At 51.7% G+C, this 21,852-nt stretch overlaps 1 pseudogene; it reads right to left on the reverse strand.

Annotated features, from left to right (window-relative positions):
* Positions 1-1,409: 1,409 nt before the first annotated feature.
* Positions 1,410-21,852, reverse strand: part of LOC128948217 (olfactory receptor 14J1-like) — a 57,247-nt pseudogene continuing 36,804 nt past the window's right edge.

Consider the following 21,852-nt stretch of genomic DNA (forward strand, 5'->3'; position numbering starts at 1 on the left):
TCACTTAGAAGATGAATACTCAGCCAGGAGGGTTTCGGAGACCACTCCTACAACCCCTTGGGAAACTCCCAGAGCTAGGCAGAGATGTGCCAATCTTCCTGGTGATTTGTAAGAGCTGAAGAAACACTTCTACAAGGCAAGATGGAATTCTACATGAATTACTTCCAGCCAGTTCCATGCTATGCCCTGCCTCCTGCTACCATGAGCAGATTTCTGCTGTGATTTCTGACCTGTTTTACTTCTCCTTCCTCTCCCATCCCCCTTGAAGGACAAGAGATCACCAATTCTGCATCAGGTGAGAAGGGTCAGGTGTTCAATGTCACCTCCTCATGGCAAAATCACAGTCCTGAAGCTCAGGTCTTTCCCAGGCTGCTTCTGGCTGCCCATCCTTCAGAGAAGCAGGAGTCTGGCAACCCACCAAGAAGAAGTGACACAACTTTGTGGGAAATCAGGGCAAAAAGCAACAGAGCTGATGTGCCCTCATGTTCACCTGCTGGGGGTCTGGCTCAGATCTCCTCTCCCATCTTGTCCTGTCACAGATGTCCCATCATAGCAGAAGGCTGGAGGAGGTGGCACTAACTGGGAGAAGCCTGGAGAAATATTGCTGTGACTGTTCCCTGTGCTGCTGAAGAGTGACCCTGAGCTGGCTCTTTCACACCTTTAAGAGCATGTTGTCACCTTCCTCTGCCCTGTTATCACCTGGGAGCTGTGGTGCAAAGTGGGAGTAAAGCCTTGGGAAGAAGGAACAAGATCCTCTGCTGGTGCAGACACAGGAGCTGTGTGGGCTCTGCTCTTGGCTTGCCTCTGCTCCAAACACACCCAGGTCATGACAGAGGATTGCTGAAGCCATCAGAGGCTCACAGCAGCACCTCCACCTCCTCCACCTCGGGCAGCAGGGGATGGGCATCACACTGGAGAGCCCAGGACAGCTCTGGAAAGCTCCAGGCAATCACAGTGAACTGTTCAATTGCACAGGCAAGGAGGGAACCTTTTGTTCAGTGTGTCTGTCCCACACTGAGTGCCCCCAGCATGGAGCTCCAAGGCCAGCAATGCTGGGATCCAGCACCTGTGGAGTCCTGAGCTCAAAACAGAGCCCAGGAACCCCCCAGGAGTGAGGGGGACCCAGCTGGACAGATAGCTATGGCACAGGGCTCCAGCAGCCTGCTCAGAGATCCCACTGCAGGAAAAAGGGCCAATGCACCCAGGCAAGGTGTGCCTGACCCCAAACCCAGAGCAGCCACCACAGCCTCTTCCCCAAATGCCAGGAGAGAAGAAACAAAATAAATACCCCTCTGAAACTGGATTATTTCCCACAACATACTATAATACAAGAACTAAGTGCAGGTTCTGCTCTACAACAGTGATGTCTTCCAAAAGGGAGGAGGGGAACACGTCCCCAGACTTCACATCATCAGCCCAGCAGGTCTCACTCACTTGTGCAGGTCCTCAGGACACCAGGGAGTGTGGGAGGGAAGGGCCAGACCCCGTGGGAAGGGTGCAGCCTGTGGGCACATGCTTTGAACACCACAGGCAAATCCCTCTGCAGCTCCTGTGGAGTCCCACTGACACTTGAGCCACAGGTCAGGGCAGCTGTCATCCAAGCCACGTCAGCTGGTGGGACAGGGGCAGCTCAAACAATACAAATTCCACAGTCAAAACCAATACAAGTAAGAAACCAAACCCAGAGAGGTCCTTCTGCTCCCTCCTGGAACAATGGCTGTCTTGGAAAGCTGGACTCTGGGATTGTCCTGATTACATCAGTTAGTACATTATAAACATTGTCCCGCTTTAAAGTGAAAATACTGTGTGTGGTCTTTTGGAGGTGCTAAAGCCAGATGTGGTGTTGCTTTTCCTGACTGTGCAGAGGAGCTGATACTGGCGTGAAATGATCCTTTCCACCTCTTCTCTGTCAGAGCTTCTCCTGGAAAAAAACAGAACTTGTTAGGCAAAAGCACAGACGCTTTATTTTGAAAGCACAGAGACTTTTTTGGAAAGCACAGAGGGTTTTTTGGAAGAGGCATGGAGTCGATTGCCCACTGCTCTGCCCAGTATGTGTGGATGAAGTCTGCTGTGGGAGGCCAGAACAGCATGTCCCACAAATGTCACCCATGCAAAGGGAACAGCAGAGCTGAGGCTGAGCAGGCTCCAGCAGGGGCTGCCAGGGGAGATGTGACACAGCCCTGACCCAGGAGACTGTGGGGAAGGTCCCTTTGCCCTGCCCCTCTCTCTGTGTGCCCCTCACCACCCTGCCCATGGCTTCAGGGGGTTTCTAGTGAGGTTCCCATCACACCTGGGAACTGGAGTTGTGCGAAGTGCTGTCCCCACTACAGCAAGCAAGAAGCCACACAAAGCAGATATTGTTTTAAATAACATTCTGCTCAAAAGTTACCTCTTGCTTGTGGGATTTATCCTGCTGGTGAATCCCATTAGCAGACCCAGAATTTCCAACAGTCTGCAATGGAAAACAAACAACACTTACTGAAGACAACACAGACCCTGGTGTTTTTTGCTTACAAGCACTGAAATCTGGCAAGGCTGCCCTGTCCTTCCTTAGCTGCCCACTCCACACAAGGAAAGGAGGGAAGAATGATGAGGAGGACTAATTTATTACTTTATTATACTATATTATATTAAATAATGCTATACTATACTAAAGAATAATGAATTACTGAATGCTAAAAAGATAATAATGAAAACTCCTGACTCTTTCCATAGTCCTGACACAGCTTGGCCCTGATTGTCCAAAGAGTGAAAACAATTCACAGCAGAATCCAATGGAATAATCACCTGTGAGTAAACAATCTTCAAACACATTCCACATGAGCACAACACAGGAGAAGCAAATGAGAGAAGAATTGTTTTTCTTTTCTCTGAGGCTTCTCAGCTTCCCAGAGAAAAACCCTGGGTGAAGGAATTTTTCCAGAGAATGTGAATGCCACACACAGGCACAACCTGCTGACTGCCTTCCTCAAAGCATTATTGATTTTAGCAGCATTAGCTGAACAAATCTGCATTCTGAGACAGGAGAGCTTTCTGGACTCTCCATCCATCAGAGTTTTTGCATGCCTGCCAAAGAATGAAGAGTTCAGCAAGAGGCTCAAGTGTGACACTTGATCCTGGCTTCTGGGTGAAGGAATCACATTCAGAGATTGTGAATGCCACAGATGAGGGCTAAGCTGCCCTGTTTGCTCAGGTACCTGTGTTTTCTCAGAGGAGAGCCTCATGGCTTCCATGAGCTTCTCCATCTGGTGTCCCTGCTCCAGGGCGTTGCGCAGCACGTCCTCGGTGCTGACGAGCCGGTGCTGCAGCCGGATCACCTCCGACTCCGAGGAGGGGTCGATCAGCGAGAACCGCCGCTGCTCCGGCGCCGCCTTCTCCTTGTCCTGGGGCAGCAGAGGCAAAATGGGACAGTGTAAGAGCCTGAGTGAGGGATGGGGAACTCCAGGCAGTCTCCAAAATGCAGTTTATTCCATCCAAAACGTTACAGCAGTCCAGGGTCATGGGTGACAGAGCTGTGCCCACGGCTGTCAGCTCCAGCTGCAGGCAGGCCTGGAGACACTGAGTTTAGGTTACAATGCATTCTGTACTTTTCTTTTGGTTACAATGCATTATATACTTTTCTTTGCTAAGCATCTTCATACAGCAGAACCAATCTATACCTTAACCTTTATCTCTAGCCTATCATAACTACTATAATCACCATATTCATGTTACTGTTCTCCAATCACTAAAAGTCAGTACATTACAGTTTAAGCTAGAAGTTGTTTTTCAGTTTTTCTTGCAGTGGAAAATTCTGAGACCTTTTTTCTACTTGTAACTTTGCTGACTTTTTGCCTGTGCTATCTTTCTGCTTGGTAAAAACATCATCTTGTTTGGGGTGGATTTATCCTTTACTCTAGGGCATAAAACCCCTTCTAACACACCCTTTGCCTCCTTGGTTATCCTGCAAGACTGGCTCAGCAATTCTTTTTTTCTATATCAAAACTTGCTTCCATCTCTATTCCTTCATCAGACTCTACATTCAAAAATCTTTCTGCTAAGCACACATATCTGTGAGACTTTCTTGTCAAACTTTCATCCTTCCCAACAGGAGGTGTTACAGCAAAACCAAGTATTGCCAGCTGGGGGCTCTGTACAAACCACAAACGGGACGGGACTGCTGGGGAAGGCATCTCAAGCTGTTCTATATTCCAGCATCACTCTCATTACATGGTTATGACAATGGGAAGATGCCATCAGCTCACATCCTGGGCAGCAGACCAAGAACTCAGTTTTACAACTCACTTTAAAAGTTTTTTGACCAACTGTGGAAACCCGGAGCACACAGGAGCTCACCTGAGACAGACAGGAATTTGCCTTTTCTTTAAGATTTTTCTTTTCTTTTTTCAATTTTTTATCTCTATTGTAAATAAATAAATTACAGCGTATACATAATTCTATCTATTATTATATGTTGTAGATTACTGTAAATAAATAAATTCTAGAATGCGTTATGATACACAGACTGCCGTCAGCTTTTCTTTGCTGCCCAGGGTCTGCAGGGCAAGAGGAAGGAAAGGGTGAAAAGGGAGCTTGTGCTCAGCAGCACAGCAGGCTGAGAGGTGGTGAGGCCCTGAATGGGGAGAAGGGTGCTTGGGCTCAGCAAGCTGCCCAGGCGTGCAGCGGGCAAGGGGAAATGGCCAGAGCCCCTTGCCCTTTGGTGGTTCTGCTGAAGCCTTTGTGCTTGTGACAGAGCGAGTGGGCAGGGGCCAGGGCTGTGGGGATCCCTGTGAGAGCAGAGCCTGGAGATGGCCACAAGCCCTGTGCCAGGCAGAAAGCGCATCCGTGTCCTTCTGCCCGTGTGCTGCTGGCTGCCTTGCTGAGGGCTCCCAGGTGCCTCTGGATGGGGCTGCTCTGGAGCTGCTGTGGGGTTGTGGCGCTGCTGCCGGGCAGCTTGGCCGGGCTGGGGCAGCCCCTGAGGGGCTGGGGCGCTGGCAAGCCCTGGGCAATGGGCTGTCAGAGGCCACAAGCAGCCCCCTGGCAGCCGCCTTGTTCCTGCCAGAGTTGACTTGCAAGACGGACCCTGGGCACTCTGGAACTAACAGCATCGGTGTTGTTGGAAACCCAAATGCAGGGAAATCTCAGACCTTTGGTCTTGTCAGCAAAGCTTAGAATTAAACACAGGATTTGATCGGAGACCTTGGAAAGGGCTTCCAAACTTAGGTGCTAGAAATGAGAATGTGGATTTCTAGTTTATTATAGCAGAGACACGGGGAGGAAGGTTGAAGTGGAGGAAAGTTTAGAGTTTTAGGGCTGAAGATCTAGAAAATATAAAATAGGTACAATGGTAAACAAGAAGCTTAGGATGCAGTGCTGTAAGTTTGTGTGTCATAACATGATTGGCTAAGGAATCTTACACTGTAGCATGAGTCCATAAGGTGAAATATTGAAGGACTGGCTGCAAAACATAAATATCCTTGTTGGCAGTGTCTTCTTGGCCAAGAAATCCTTCAAAACTCTTCTAACTACAAGTCTTGCGGCCTTGTGAGCCATGCAGTTGAGATGTGAGCCAAACTCACCCTCCCTGTCTATGTAGAAGAGAAGAAAAAGCAATGGCATCATCTAAAACACTCAGAGGTCTGCTCTCTAGCTCGTTCCAAACTTCCTCAATTCCCCCAAAGTGGGATTTAGCTACAAAGAGATGACAAGGACTCTTAGTGCTGGGTCTTAGACTCCACAGCAGCTGCTTTAGAATCTTTCACATAAGCCTGTGCAGTTATGTGCCAGAAATGTATCATTTGAAGAAACTTTCCCAAGTGACTTGCATGGAGGTCTGCTTGAACCTTTGAGGAGAAAGGTTCCCAGCAGAGGTCTGGGCTTTGGCCTAGCTGTGTTCCCTGCTGATTGTGAAGTGTGCCATCAGCTGCAGGGCTTTCTGGGCCAAAAAATGTCATCAAGTCCCTTGGACTTGCTCTTTTAAGCCTCTAAGAGCTGGACCACATTTCGGGGCACATTTGGAGACCTCATCTGTGGGTGGATGGACCATCTAGGATTTTCCCAATTGCTGGGAATGGTTCTCCAGGTCCCTGGTGTAAAACGGGGCTCCCCAGCAACTGCGCATCTGCAAGATGATAAACAATAGTCTTGGTTTGAAGAGAGAGGTGTCTGCTAATGAAGGCAGAAGGCTTCTCTGAAATGGAAAATGTAAATCCCCTCCCTTCAAATGATTCTCATTTAGAAATTTAAATGCTCTCAGGGAAGGATATGGGGATAGGACTGAGCCGGGCAGCGTTTGCTGATGCTCTGAGCCCTTCCCAAAGATCCTGTGCGGGCTGTCTTAGACACCTGGGGCCAGGCATTCCTTCCAAGCTGGGCCACTTTGGCTGGGCTGGGGGCAGCCCCAGGGCAGAAGGCAGTGTGTGCAAGGGCCCTGGGTGGCACGCTGCAGCACGGTCTCGGTGCCATGGAACGGAATGGCCCCCGGTGACCAAGGGCCCTTTGTGACACGTGGGAAATAGAAGCTTGCCCAGGTTCTGGGAACACACAACGGGGCAGAATGGGACAGAGCGGTGCCATGAGGAGCCCCCGCACAGCACACTCGGTCCTGTCTGACCAGGAGCCTTTCCAAGGCGTTATTCCTGCAGCTGAGCTCGAGGCCAGACCACAGGACTTGGTGACCCGTGGCCTTCCCGAGGCTTCTCTTCTGCAGGTGCTTGCACAAATCCAGTCATTATCATGGAGCAGAGACCCCTGAAAGCGCCCAAGGTGGCCTGGGGGGAAGAGGAGGAAGAAGGCCCTGGAGCTGCCCCAGCACATGAAACCAAAGCGGTGGTGCCATTTGAGCTGCCGAAGGAGGGTGAGTGGCAGAGCGGGGCCACAGGGTTGGTGCCCGCAGCCAACTTGGCACCATTCCATCCCACCCCATTTTATCCCATCCCACCCAATCCCATCCCATTCCCACGGACAGGACGGAAGAGGGGCCAGGCAGACACCCTGCAGGGGCCATGCTCCATCCCCTGGGGCATCCCGGGGCTGTCCCTGCCTGGGGAGCGCAGGGCTGGGCCGTGTTCTCCGGCCTCTCCCGCAGCCCCTCAGCTCTGGCTGCGTTCGCTCTTTGCCAGGTGCAGCCCTGCAGCGCACACAAGAGCAGGACCCTGCCCGTGGCCTCTTCTGCAGCACAGCCCAGGTACCTGCAGCCATCCCCACCTGGGCTGGGCCTGCTGGCACCGCGCTTGGAGCATTCCCTGCAACATCCCTGGCTTCTTGCCCTTCTCCTACAGGTGGTCTGCCAATTCATCAAGAAGATTCGGCAGGAAGAGACCAGCACCATGGGCACTGGGCTCAGAGCATATTCCCACATCTTCAAAACCAAGACCTCTGCTTGAGGTGTCACTGGGCCTCATGAAAACAAAGATCTTTTTTGATAGTATGGGGGCTTATGGAACCAAGGGACAATTGTGGTGCTGCAGGGCCCCAAGCAGGTCTGGCTGGCTTGGCCTGACTGGTCCAACTGATCTTGCATGTTGAAAGTTGCTTCTCATCTGCCCCTAAAACTCTGGAGTTCTGTGCTTTCTTTCCTGTGGGAAAGAACTCTCCGTTTCCTCCAGGTGTTCATGGCCAAATTTAGGATTTTACCTCCTAATTTGATTAAATCCAAAGATTCTTTCTATATAAAACCTGCTAGAACAGACTCCTCTGGATGGCCTTGGCATCTTGGGGGCCACCTCTCATCTGCCTTCAAAACACTGGAGGGATGTGCTTTTCTTTCCATTGAAAAAAACATTTTCGATGCAGGTGTCTCTGGCCAAAATTGGGAATCTTCCTCCAAAATTCCTTATATCCAAGGATAGCTCCCAGACAAAAGCTGCCAGGACTGTCTAGGTTCCCTTGGGTTCCCTTGAGGGCCAGCTCTCACCTGCCTGTGAAATACTTGGGCTCTGTACTTTCCTTTCTATGCAAAAGAACTGTCCTTCTTGTCCAGGTGCTCATGGAAAAACTAGGATTTGGCATCCCAAACTCTGTCTATCCAAGGATTGCTCCCAGACAAAAGCTCTGAAGACAAACAGGTCTGGCTGGCCTTGGCCTCCTTGAGGCTGCCTCTGATCGGCCTTCAAAACTCTGGGGCTCTGTGGTTTCCTTCCTGTAGAAAAGAACCGTCCTTCTTGTCCAGGCACCCTGGCCTCAAGCACACGAGCACTGTACAGGGACAGAGGAGCTCTGTGATCAGTGGGGTGGGGACTGAGGACAGCAGAGGAGAGCCCTGGGAGGGATTGAAGGGAGCTTTCAGAGATGGTGGATCCTTTTAACATAATAGTAAATAGGGAGAAAAATGGAAAAATTTAATGTAAATTTCCACTGAGGAGATCAAGACTGGACAGAAGGACAAAGGAATTTCCCTTGCAGGGCAGGGCTGTGGTGCAACATAGCCCCCAGAAGGAGTCTGGGTCAGCCCCGGGCTTTGTGTGGGCAGGCAGAGGCAGGCAGGAGGCAGAGCTGTCAGCAAACAGAAGGGCCCAGCCAGGTGGGGCAGCCGGGGGATGCCGACAGCCTGCAGGGACAGAGGCGCAGGGCAGGGACACCGTGGGACAGCCTGGGCTGCACAGGGATGGGCAGCAGCTGCAAGACAGCCCTGCCAGAGCCAACTTGAGCAGCACTTTGGCCATGGCTGCTGGCCCTGGGCCTGAGGCAGGAGCAGGAGACAAGTGACCCTTGCAGGGCTGGGGCCTCATTGCCTCCTTGTCCCTGCTCAGCAGCCTGGCAGGGGGCGCCCCATGTTCCTGCCCTTGCCATTGAACATCCCCACATGCCAGTGCCCATCCCAGCAAGAGCCCTGAGCAAGGAGGGAGGGACAGGATCTGCCTGGCCAGGGGCTGGGGCTCAGGCCTTGGCCCTTGGCATTCCTCAAACACATCCAGCTTTGCTCAGCACCAGAGACACCTCTGCCTTGCTTGTCCCCAGCTGTCATCACTGCCTCCAGTGTTCTGATCTCCCTGGAACCTGGGGACACTTTCTCAGTCGTGTTCCTCAGTGGGACCCATTAAAACTTCAGGAAACTTCAGACTTTCAATTTAAGTTTGAGTTCTTGAGAAGTTTTTTGAAGACACTCTCAGGGACTGAGTCTGATGTAAACAACACTAAATCTCTGAGAGGCTCATTAAAGGCCTTGTGCTGTGTCTGGGCTGCTGAGCTTTAAAGGAACAGCTCTTCCCAGGGCCAGCTCCTCTCCCAGCCCAGCAGGGCTGAGGGCTCCGCCTGCAGGCAGTGAGGGGACATGAGCCAGGCAGAGACAGGCTGAAGGCAATCAGGATTGGGAAGACATTGACCTGAGACTTCACTTGGGGAAAGATCTTCACAGCCCTGTGCATGGTGAGTGTGTGGGTGCAGGGCAATTACCCCTGTGCTCCTGGAGGGATCTCCTGAAGCCAGCACACCCCACAGCCTGGGGAATGTGTCAGGAGGACTCTCCCAGTTTCTTTGTGCCACAGGTGCAGGAGGAGGAGGAGGATGTGCTGCAGAGCCAGGCTGTCTTGGGCACCGTCAGAGGGACAGGGCAGGACGGCTCCTGCTGCCAGGGGCTGCAGCCAGGGCTGCCCAGAGCTCCAGCTCATGCCCTGCTCATTTCTGAGAGGACTTTTCATGAACTCATTCAGGGCAGGAGTTTCCTGCTCGGGTCTCTGCTTTCCTGAATCTGTGCTCCAACTTTTCCCGGGCTCAGCTTGGTGGCAATGGAAACTCAGCTGTGCAGAGTAGAGCAGGGGCTGAGGATTCCTGGGCACCTCAGCAAGTGCCTGCACCTGCCCAGCTTCCAGATCCATGCAGCATCACCTTTCCATGGTGCCCAGGCTGCGGGAGCTGTTCTTTAATCCCTGCAGGGCCCAGCAGCTGCACGGCAGGGCTGGCTCAGGGGCTGGACTGGGCTCTGGCAGGGACGGAGCCTGGGGCAACAGGAGCAGCTGGGGCTGGGACAGCTCCAGCAGCAGAGCCGTGGGCAGGGAGGGAAGGAGGCAGTGCTGAGGGAAGCCCTGCTGCAGGGCAGATGTGGCACCTGCCGGGCCTGACCTGCAGGGCAGACACTGCCCTGAGCAGCACAGCTCTTGTGTCCCCTCGCAGCCAGCACAGCCCTCAGCCTGGGGGCCCAGGGTCCTCAGTCCCTCCTGGGCCGGCAGAGCAGCCCCAGAGATGAAGGGCATCTCTGCAGCCATGTGCCCATTCCCTGCTGACCAGGGCCTGAGGGCCACTGTCCTGCCCTGCTGCTGCCTGGCAGGGGCTGGCCAGGGCTGGCCAGGGAAAGGCTTTTCCTCAGGCCCAGCTCTCTCTCTCCCCTTGCCTTGCCCAGGTGCTGCTGGCATTGCTGAGGGGCTCTCTGCAATGGCAGTTCCAGCTGCAGGGCCACGCCCAGCCCTTGGGCTCCTCCTGTGCAGGCTGAGCACAGCAATGGGGTGTCCCAGCTCCCTGTGCCCGGGATGCTCTGGGCAGGGCAGCCTGGGGCGCTCGAAATGAGCCCACTGTCCTGACTCTGGGAAAGGCAGGAGCCACTTTGTGTGCCAGGGATTCTCTGCTCTCAGCTGTGTCTCTTGGCTGTCCAGGCTAATGCAGGAGTGGATCTCAGAAAGGTGCAAGTGCAGGGCAGTTGGAACAGGAGAGAGGGACAGAGCAGGTCCCCTCAGTCTGCACTAAGCCTCAGACAATCCGCCTGCCTCCCTGGACTCTCTGTTCTCCCCAGGTGCAGCAGAATCTCTCATTCTGCCTCCTGCAATCCCCATCCCTTCATGCAGGCAGCTCCTCTGCCTTGACTCAACATTCTTTATACAAATCCCAAAACCAGGACTGGCCCCTGCCCTTAATGTGCCCCTGCACTGACTGGGGGTCAGGGCTGACTCCCAGGTGTCCTGCAGACCAAGGTCCAGCTCCTCACACAACATTGGCCAGCAGCAATCAGGGCTCCAGCAACAAAAGTGAAGGAAGATCTCTGAGACATGGACAGGGGCAGTTGTTTAGTGGCAGAAATGGGTCTATGAGAAAGAGCTTTGCCTTTTCTGTGAGAAATCTCCCCTCAATTATCACTGTAATTCCTTCTTGAAAAGGTTCCAATGTCTGGAGACAGCAAATGTCCAACAGCAGCTCCATCAGGCACTTCCTCCTGCTGGCATTGGCAGACACGCGGCAGCTGCAGCTCCTGCACTTCTGCCTCTTGCTGGGCATCTCCCTGGCTGCCCTCCTGGGCAACAGACTCATCATCGGCGCTGTATCCTGCGGCCACCACCTGCACATGCCCATGTTCTTCTTCCTGCTCAACCTGGCCCTCAGCAACCTGGGCTCCATCTGCACCACTGTCCCCAAAGCCGTGCACAATTCCCTCTGGGACACCAGGAACATCTCCTACACAGGATGTGCTGCATAGCTCTTTTTCTTTATGTTCTTCATTGGAGCAGAGTTTTATCCTCCTGACTGTGATGTGCTACGACGGCTACGTGTCCATCTGCAAACCCCTGCACTACGGGACCCTCCTGGGCAGCAGAGCTTGTGCCCACATAGCAGCAGCTGCCTGGGCCAGTGCCTTTCTCAATGCTCTGGCGCACACAGCCAATACATTTTCCCTGCCCCTGTGCCATGGCAATGTCCTGGGCCAGTTCTTCTGTGAAATCCCACAGATCCTCAAGCTCTCCTGCTCACACTCTAATCTCAGGGAACTTAGTCTTCTTTCTGTTACTGTCTTTTTGGTATTTGGTTGTTTTGTGTTCATTGTTTTCTCCTATGTGCAGATCTTCAGGGCTGTGCTGAGGATCCCCTCTGAGCAGGGACGGCACAAAGCCTTTTCCACCTGCCTCCCTCACCTGACTGTGGTCTCCCTGTTCATCAGCACAGCCACATTTGCCTACCTAAAGCCCCTCTCCATCTCCTCCCCATCCCTGGATCTGGCCCTGTCGGTTCTGTACTCGGTGGTGCCTCCAGTCCTGAACCCCCTCATCTACAGCCCGAGGAACCAGGAGCTCAAGGCTGCAGTGTGGACACTGATGACTGGATGCTTTCAAAAACATTTAAATGCTGGCCACTTTCTGCAAATCATTTGTAATAAAAGTCATCCTTGATACTTTTTGTTGCTTTGGTTGTGGTGTTTTTTCCTTTGTTTTACTTTCATCATATTGTCCACAGATAAACATCATTGCTTGTGCCATTTCTCATTTTATTACTTTCTGCCTTCTCTGTGGCCACATACTGTGTCAATGAGGGGCTGCATCCCTGGTGCCTCTAAAGGATCTCCCAGCAGAGTTTTCTGCAGAGATGCCCCCTTTTGTTGCCTTCTCTGGAGCTGCAGCAGCAATGTCTGTGTGCAGAGCTGGGGGCAGATCAGTGCTGGCACAGCCGCTGTGCCCAGCAGCAGCAGCACTTGGTGTTGCCCGTGCTGCTGCCGTGGCCCTGCCCTGCTGCCCTGGTGGCCCTGGTGTTGCTGTAGGGCCTGAGTGCTCTCGGGGCCAGGCACAGCCCTGGGGGTGGCAGTGCCGGGGCTGCAGCAGGGACAGGCCATGGGCACTGCTGGGGCAGCGCTGATGCCTCAGCCGAGGGCCTGGGGGCTCCAGGCTCCTTGCCCAGGCTCTCTCAAGAACACACCCAGGCCAATGCTCAGCAGAGAAACCCCCGTGAGCAGCCCCAGGCTGGCCGTGGGCAGGCTGGGGGCAAAGAGCATGGCTGGGGCTCTGCAAGGGCCCTGGGGCAGATGGGAAGGAGCAGCAGAACAGAGACTGATCCATCCCCAGTGCGCTGCACAGCCCAGGGCAGCATCCCAGAGCATCCTGATGGAGCTGCCAACAACATCCCCCCTCTGCAGCCCTGGCCTCTCCCCCAGCTCACACAGGTGCCCCATCCTTGCAGGCACAGACACGGCAGCACTGGCTCAGCAGCCCCTGTTTGCATTGCACAGAGCAGGGGGAGCACCCCCATGCTGTTGGTGTGAGGACATAAACCTGAGGGAGCACAAATGCCATCAGCCCCTGGGGCCAGCAAGGACTGGGGGACAGCAGGGAAACCACTGAGCTTTGTTGTGGCCTCTGCACTCAGCCAGAAAGTTTGTTCCCATCAGCTGGGAGTCTCCTGTCCCACTGCAGATGCTGTTGCTCAGAGCCAGGGCTGCCTGGCAGCCACCCCCAAAATGCCCTGAGCATTTCCTCTGCTTCACCTTTGATTTCTTTACTCTCCCCTGGTACAAATTTCTTCCAGTTACTCACCCCTTTTCCCTGCCCTGCAAACAGCCCATCCCTGTTTCTGCTTTCCTCTCTGGCCCCACTCCCCATTGCAGTTCCTGACTTGGCACCATGGGAACATCCCTTGGGCAGCAGGATCATCCTACAAGTGCTGCAGGAATTGTCTGCAGGCTCCTGCAGTGCCTGGTGCTGCTCCCTTGCCAGAGGCACCCCAGGCCAGGCGGGCACATCTGGGCTGCTGTGTCTGGCTCTGGGGCTCCCTGTTCTGGGCAGTGAGGAGGAGCTGCAGAGGCTCTACAGGAATGACAGGATGGGCTTTGGGTCTGGGAGGAGAAGCTGAGGGACCTGGGCTGCTGGAGCTTCTGCAGACGAGGCCCAGGGCTCATCCTGCAGTGCTCCAAGGGTGGTTTCAGAGAATCCCAGAATCAGCAAGGTTGGAAAAGACCTTGGAGATCATCAGGTCCAACCTGTGCCCTGACACTGCCTTGTCTCATTGAACCTCCCCTTCTCCAGGATAAACAACCCCAGCTCCCTCAGCCACTCCTCACAGGACTTGTGTTCCAGACCCCTCCCCAGCCTTGTTGGCCTTCTCTGGACATGCTCCAGCTCCTCCATGGCCTTCCTGAATTGGGGGCCCAGAACTGGACACAGCACTCGATGTGCGTCCTCACCAGTGCCGAGTGAAGGGGAAGAAGCACTGCACTGCCCTGGCCCTGCTGGCCACACCATTTCTGATCTAGGTATGGTGCTACTGGCCTGGATCCAGCCAGTCCAGGTCCCTCTGCAGAGCTCTCCTATCCTCCAGCAGATCCACACTTGCAGCCAATTTGGTCACCACAGTTCCATGATGCCCTAGAGTTTCACAGTGGTCTCCACGATTCCATGAGTCCATACAGGTTCACAACAGCCTTTTTGGTCTATTGCAGCTTGTAGTCAGGAACTCCTTTGGATCCTTGGGTCCCACAGTGTCACAATGTCCTTTGGTCCCAAGGGGCACCATGGTGTCAAAGATGTTTCTTCATTCCTTTAGACCCTGCAGAGCAACCCTAGCCCATTGGTTCCATGGGGTCTTGCAGTGTCACAATGGCACCATCATTGCACGAGGTCCTGCAGTGTCGCAATGGCCTCCATGGTTCCACAAGGTCACACAGTCACAGTGGTCCCTTGGCTCCATGAGGTCCCAGAGTGCCCCAATGGATTCCCAGGTGGTGCTGTGTCACAATGGACCCCTGCTCACACAAGATCCTGCAGTGTCACGAGGGACCCTTGGTTTGCATGGGGCACTAGTGTCACAACAGTTCCCTGATGTGCTGGTTTTGCATTAATTGACACTTGGTGAGGAGGGAAGAAGCCACACATGGAAATGATTATTCTGAGAAGAGCTGCTGAGAGCTTCCTGTGCGCCTAACAACACAAATCAGTGACTGGTTTTGAAGACTGACACCTTGTGAAACCACTAGAAAGCTGAACACGCCTCTATGAACACACATGTTGAAAATGAACAAACCCTGGGAAAAGCTCTCTTTTCCTTCCAGCCTGGGAAAAGGTAACAATGCTGGCCTGGTTCCCGTCTCAGCCAGGCCAGGCAGGATGGGCATTGACAAAGGTCTGGGCCCTTTCTCAGGGACCCTGCCAAGCCCTGTCCCAGCAGGGCCAGGCACCAGCAGCTGCCAGGCAGGGGCAGGGAAGGCCATCTGCCCGTGGCATGTTCCAGCTGAGACCTCAGCCATTTCCCCCCACTGTGGCCGCTGCACGAGATCATGTGGCTGAGGCCAGAGGCGGCCTTGTAGCCCACACAGAGAGTGGCCCTGTGCCTGGAATTGAACGCAGCAGGGGCCAGGGACCGGCCATGGGGCTGATCCTGACACAGCCCCCAGGGCAGCCTGAAAAATCCCTCACTGCCATTGCTTCGACCGCCACATGGCAGGAATCACATGAGCATCTGCAGGCCCTGGGTGAGATATTAACTCTTTCAGTGCATAGATAAGGCTTACAGACCTTCAGTCCTGCCTCAGGTGAGAGAAAAGGACAGAGTGAAGACACGCAGAGAACAACATGAGACATGAAGGTCAGTAAGAAGAAGTGAAGTCCCAGATGGGAGGGTTGAGGAGATGCCTCAGTCCTGGCCTGAAATCCTCTTGTAAGGCTATGGAGAAAATATAATTGATACATCAGACTCTTTTTTCCCTGTAACTCATTGAAAATATGCGGGGATGAAGTGTTCAAATTGTAGATATGAGAAAAGGCATTTCTGTTAAACAAGCAGATGTTGAAGTAGCTGTGATCCCATGAGAAGTTTGAACAGAGAGAGAGAGAGGAGTGATGAAGATCCTTTGCCCCCAGGGAAAGAAGAAAAAATTGTCCGTTCTCAGAGATGAAGATAACGTCAGAGACAGATAAAGAGAACCATTGCTCTTGAACAGCTCTTCCTTAAATTAATACCCCATAAGTTGACATAGCCCATAAACACAGGTGTGGGAAGGCTGCAGAAGATGGGAGACATTTCACAATTGCAGAATCCTGGGCAATTTCTACTCACGGAAATTAAAAGCCATGAGAGAACAGTTTTCTTGTGGAGAAGTCTCCATAAAATGACACGAGGCACTCTGCTCCCTAAGTGAACTGAAGAAAGACTATTCTAGAGGTGATACACCAACTGAATTGTTTCTGGACATTGTTAGTGAGAAAGAAAATGGTGTAGGAGGGAGAAGTGTTTTAAAAGTTTTATTCTGATTCTCATCATTTTTTCTTTTAGTTACTGTTAATAAAATTTTCTTTATACCCTTTTAAAGTCTAAGCCTGCTTTGCCTTCTTGCTAATCCTATCTCACAGCAGAAAATAAGTAAGTATATTCTAGTGGGTGCACTGGCATTTAGCCAGCACTGAACCCCCCACACCTTAGTTCCACCAGTCTCTGCAGTGTCACAATGGCCCCTTGGTTCCATTGGGCCCCAGGGTCTCACAAGGCTCTCCTTGGTTCTGTAGTGTCACAATGGCCCCTCAGTTCAACAAGGCCCTGCAGTGTCACAGTGGCCTCCATGGTTCCACGAGGACCCAGAGTGTCACACTGGACTCCTTGCTTCCATTCAGCCCCACAGTGTCACACTGGGGCCTTGGTTCTGTGGAGCTTTCAGCATGCAGTGTCACTGTGATCCTCTTAGTTCCACGAGGCCCTGCAGTGTCACAATGGCCCCTTGCTGCCCCAGGGCCCTGCTGTGTCACAATCACCATAGAATCACAGATTTAACCAGGCTGGAAAAGGCCTTGGAGATCAGCAACTCCAACCTGTGGCCCAACACCACCTTGTCACCAAGACCATGGCACCGAGTGCCACATCCAGTCTTTCCTTAAACATCTCCAGGGACAGTGACTCCATCACCTCCCTGGGCAGCCCATTCCAATGCCCAATCGACCTTTCTGTGAAGAATATTTCCTCATGTCCAGCTGAAATGTCCCATGGTGCACGTTAATGCTGTGTCCTCTTGTCCGGTCACTGTTCCCTGGGAGAAGAGCCTGACCCCCTGGCTGCACCCTCCTGTCAGGGAGTTGCAGAGAGTGATGAGGTCTCCCCTGAGCCTCCTCTTAGACCCCTCCCCAGCCTTGTTGCCCTTCTCTGGACACTCTCCAGCCCCTCCATGGCCTTCCTAATTTGGGGGCCCAGACCTGGATACAGCACTTGAGGTGTGGCCTCACCAGTGCTGAGTGCAGGGGAAGAATCACTGCCCTGCTCCTGCTGGCCACACCATTCCTGATCCAGGCCAGGTGCCATTGGCCTTATTGCCCACCTGGCTCAGCAGGTCCCCAGCTGCTTCCTCCTGGATTACAGGGGGCTGTTCAGCTCCCTGTGCCCATCCACCAGCTAAGGAGAACACTTGTCCTGAGGACAACCTGTCCTAATGTTGAAAACTGGGGCAAAGAAGGTGTTAAGCAGCTCAGATTTTCCTTATCCTTAGTTACTCTATTACTCACTGCATCCAATAAAGAGTAGGTGTTCTACTTATCTCTTCTTTTGCTTTCAGTTTTTTTTTAAAAAGATTTTTTATTATTTTTCACAGAAGTTGCCAGGTTAAGCTCTAACTGACCTTTCACCACTCTTCCTTCTCCACAACCTAACAATATCCTTAAACACTTCCTGAGATGCCTGACCTTCTGTCCAATAGTGATGCACCCTCTTCTTTCCTGAGTTCTCACAAAAGCTCCATGCCCAGCCAGGACAGTAATTTTCCTCTCAGGCTCAACTTTGGCACAGAGGGACAGGCTGCTCCTTCCCTCTTAAGATTCCTTTCTTGAGGTGTGTCCATCATTCCTGGACACTTTTGTGTTTAGGTGTGTTTCCCTTAAAAAATCAGTACCTGATTTGGTACTCTCCAAATCTGCATCCTGAATAGGCCAAGGTCTGCCCTTCCTGATTCCAGGGTAGATGTTTTGTTGATGCCCCTCCTTCTTTCACAGGATATTGAAGACTTGATTATATCATGGTGACTGTGCCCCAGGCAGCCTCCGACCACCACATCTCTCACCAGCCCTTCACTGAGACCAGCAGCAGACAGAGCTTTACTTGGGATTGGGAGTTATTGGAATAGGAAACCCAATATTACCAGGTAGATTGTGCCTGGGCCAGTCTGACCCTTGCTGCTAGGCCAAAGGCGGCAACTGTAGTGTATCACCCCAGAGATACCTTTAGCTTGCTGGTGGTTGCAGCTGGGCAGCTGAACAAGTCCAGGCTTGGTAGGAACTCCATTTACTTCAGGAGGGAAGGCTTCAGGCGAATGGTGAGGAGGAAAAGGAGATGGATTCTGCCGGAGGGTTATATCCAGAGCTTCATTCCATGGTTACAGAGATCTGAATCGTAGTAACAGCTCCAACAGAATGTCGAGCACATGGCTTGATTGACCTTTTAAGCTCCCGGGGGAGGGGGAGGGAAAGGACAGGTGAGCTACCAAGCAGGTGGGAGGGGCCGGGTCTCAGGGGAGGGATGACACCCAGACAGGCCAATGACCTCTGGGCATAGGGGCATCTTTTGAACTTGACCAACCACACAACGACCTTCCTGGAATGTTAAGCTTGATTGACAGGACTCACTCAGCAAGGGGGTGAAGGGGAAGGGAGAGAGGTATAGGCACACCTGGGAAGGGACCCGGAAGTTTAAAACAGGCTATTACAACACACCGCAACAGGAAGTGTTACCAAAAATTCAGTTAAATAGAAAATCATTATTAACAATGTGGCATTAAGAAGCAGCATTCTTTATTTTCCAGATGTATGGGGGGATAGCTCCTCCCAAAGCCATGCATGCTGAGTGCTGGAAAGTTTCTGTTTATATTCTGTATTTTGGGCACATAGTCATTGATTGTCCTGGACTAAACACACATATTATAATTATTTCCCCAAAATCATGAACATATTTCCCCTCCCCTTTACCCATGCATTCTCCTGTCCTGGGGGGTCTCTCTGGTGGTCCCTGGTGCTCATGGACCCCAATGCTCCAGTGGGCCTGGCTGAGCTGGCAGGACACTGAGGCTGGTGAATTTCAGTTGCCCTTCTCACACAATGGGCATTGTGTAGTTTCCATAGGCCTGGGGTTTTGGAGAACCAGCATTGTGTGTGCTCACCTGGTGGAGACAATTTATCATCTGGTAACATGAGGTTACAGAGTGGGCTAGGACATCACAGAGTGGATTATATGCAGTCATAGAGCAACTATGGCATCATAGACTGTCTCTGTGACATCACAGAGCCAGATGTGACATCACAGTGCAGAGGTCAGACATCACAGGGCAGACTATGACATCACAGAGTTGGCTGTGACATTAGAGATCAGCTGTGTGACATTAGAGGAAGAGCTGTGACATCACAGGGGGCCTGTGTGACATGACTTGTTGCCGTTGGGGGTACAACTGACACCAATAAAGGCTTCAAGCATCAGCCCTTCATTGTTCTTCAGTACAACCTTTCATACCCTTCCTCTTACACGCATTGCACCTGTGTGCCCTCTGTATCCTTTTGTAGTTGGCCAGTACACCTCAGCACTCCATATCTCATTGCCTTTAATACTGTTCACCTGTCCTGCATGGTTGTAGCCCTTGGGGATGAGGCTCAGCCGCAGCCCCACTCTCAATTACCACAAACTGTGTACCTACCATTCCCCCTTTTTTTTCTTTTCAATAAATGCCATATCTACCATACCTCTACAGGGCCCTTGCAGAAGAAATAGCAAGCATGGTACAAGTATCCCTTGTGTAGATTCCACTAACTCTGGAATGCATCCGTGTGCTGACCTTGATTTTCTCCCCAAACTTACATTATCTATCATCAAAAATCCTTTTACCTCCACTTCTAGACTATTGACAATACCAATAGTTGTACAAATTTATAAGGCAACACACAAGAATAAGCTAAAGGTATTATAGTAGGATAGTAACAAAATCAACAGCTACATAATTTTATCAAAGGTTATACAACTTGAACAACATCAATAACTACACAACTTCTTAAAGTAACATACAAGGATAAGACAGAGTCTATATGTTCCTATCACCCTGTCATGGTTTGAGAGGAAGTGAGTTTTTTGGGATGCTGTGGTCAAACCAATGGGTGTTCAGATTTGAATATTGGCACCTGGTGTGGCCACTGGGGACATGGATACGCCTCTGAGAACACAGGGGTTAAAAGCAGAGAACTCCCAGGAAAACTTTCTCTTGGGTTCTGGTGGTGAAAGAGTTCAGACCTCTTCCCTGCCCAGCTGCTGCCAGCTGGGTGGGGGACGGGAAGCCACGCGGCCGGGTGAGGTAGGCCTAGGCCTTGGACAGAGATGGGACGTGAAGAGGCCCCCAGGATGGTAGGGGGGAGGAACACTGGAGAGTCATCGGGCGCCATTTCCCACCCCCAGGAGAGAGAGAGTGAGAGAGAGAGAGAGAGAGAGAGAGAGAGAGAACCGGTGTCTGTGCCTGTGCCACCTTGGAATTTGATAGCACGGCCAGTGAGAAGGAGAAGGAGGGGTGCGGCAAGAAGGAGAGGGAGGGGTGCAGCGAGAAGGTGCCTGGCAAGGCAGCCATGGGACTTCTGGACAGGCAGAGACTGAGATTTTTAGCTGTTTTTCTTGGATGATGGAAACCTTACAAATGCTGATCCTCCTGGAGTTGGATGAGAAGAGAGATAAGAGATGAGATAAGAGGAAATGGGCCACAAGAGAAGTGAAGAAGAATCTTAGGTGGGAGGAAGTCCTTTGCAAAGTCCTTTGGCTGGACTTTTCTTGTACAGCCATGGACAAAACTGTTTTTTCCTGTGACACAGAGACTGCATTTAGGGGGGAGACAATGGCTCGGAGCCAAGTGAGTGCAGTGATGTGATCTGAAGGAGTGTGTGAACAGAGACGATGGATGAGGAGGGTGGTTGGTGCCCTGAATCTTCAGGGGAGGAGAAGATCTCTGTTCTTGAGACCTCTCAGCCCCCGGGGTGAAATTTGGAGGGGGACAGGTGTCCCGAAAGTGAGAGACTGTGCTTTTTATTTTGGAACTGGACGAAGTACCCTGAAAAGGAAAACCCTAGAAGCAGCTCTGGTCCATGCGCAGTGGTAAGAGTGCTGGACATGGAAGGAAGCGGTCATGATGGCAATGATCTCTGGGCGGTGCCATGTGTGACAGGAAACAAAAGAGGTCTCAACTGTGTTTCCAGGGGAAGCCTATGGCACAAGAGGGATTCCTCACTCCTTGATGAACTGAGAATTGATATCTAAAAGGTGGTGATGGACTGAGAGTTGGTGATCTGAGGGATGGATGTATTGGAAATGTGGTGGGGGGAGGAGAAATGTTTTTGGAAGGTTTTCATTCTTTCTGTGTGCTTCTTTTTACATATAGTTGTAGGTTAATAAAGTTTTCTCTTCTTTATTTCTAAGTGGGAGCCTGTTTTTCTCTATTCCTGGTTACATCTCACAGCAGACACCAGGGAGAATGTATTTTATGGGGGCACTGGCATTGAGCCAGCATCAAACTATGACAGAGTGTAAGAATTGTGAATGCAAGTGGTTTAGGAGTTATTTGAATGGTTTAGGTTTGAGTTAAATACTGAAAATAAGAAATAAGTTGAAAGGGCCAAACAAGCTTGAGTTGTTTAATCATTGCATTGCCTGTCGGTATTCCTTGGTTTGGGTAGAGGCACATTAGAGTTTCTTTGAAGGCCCATTGAGAAGGTATGGGGAAGTGTTATAATAAGAAAGTAAATTCCCCAAGAAAGAAAAAGAAGAAAGTTAAAAACATCCCTCCCAATATTCCCTTAAGAAAACAACTTAACAACTGGGACAATGGGGAAATAACAAAAAGATGAAATCAAATAAAGATGGTCCACTATTGCCAAGGATAAACTTACAGAGGGAGTGGCCATGGTACAGTACACAAGACAAGCGGTTGTGTACCCAATGACATCAATACTTGAGTACTCAAGAGGACCCAGACATACAGCAGATACAGAATGTGACCTGTTGGCTAACGTACACCTCAGAGGAGGAAAATACAAGAGTCTCTAAATTAAAAGAGGGAAAGCAAGCTAGTAAAGTAAAAGAAGAAGAAGAGGCTGGGAAGGTTAACAAAAATTGGGACCTCCTCCTACCCTTGCAGTACCTCAAATCCTTCCTCCAATTCCTCTTGCTGTGGACTCAGTTATTCCTCCTGCCCCAGCT

The sequence above is a fragment of the Melozone crissalis genome, unplaced genomic scaffold, assembly GCF_028551555.1.
Source record: "Melozone crissalis strain CALT ecotype California unplaced genomic scaffold, PUWL_Pcris_2 ptg000115l_1, whole genome shotgun sequence".
NCBI classification, from domain to species: Eukaryota; Metazoa; Chordata; class Aves; order Passeriformes; family Passerellidae; genus Melozone; species Melozone crissalis.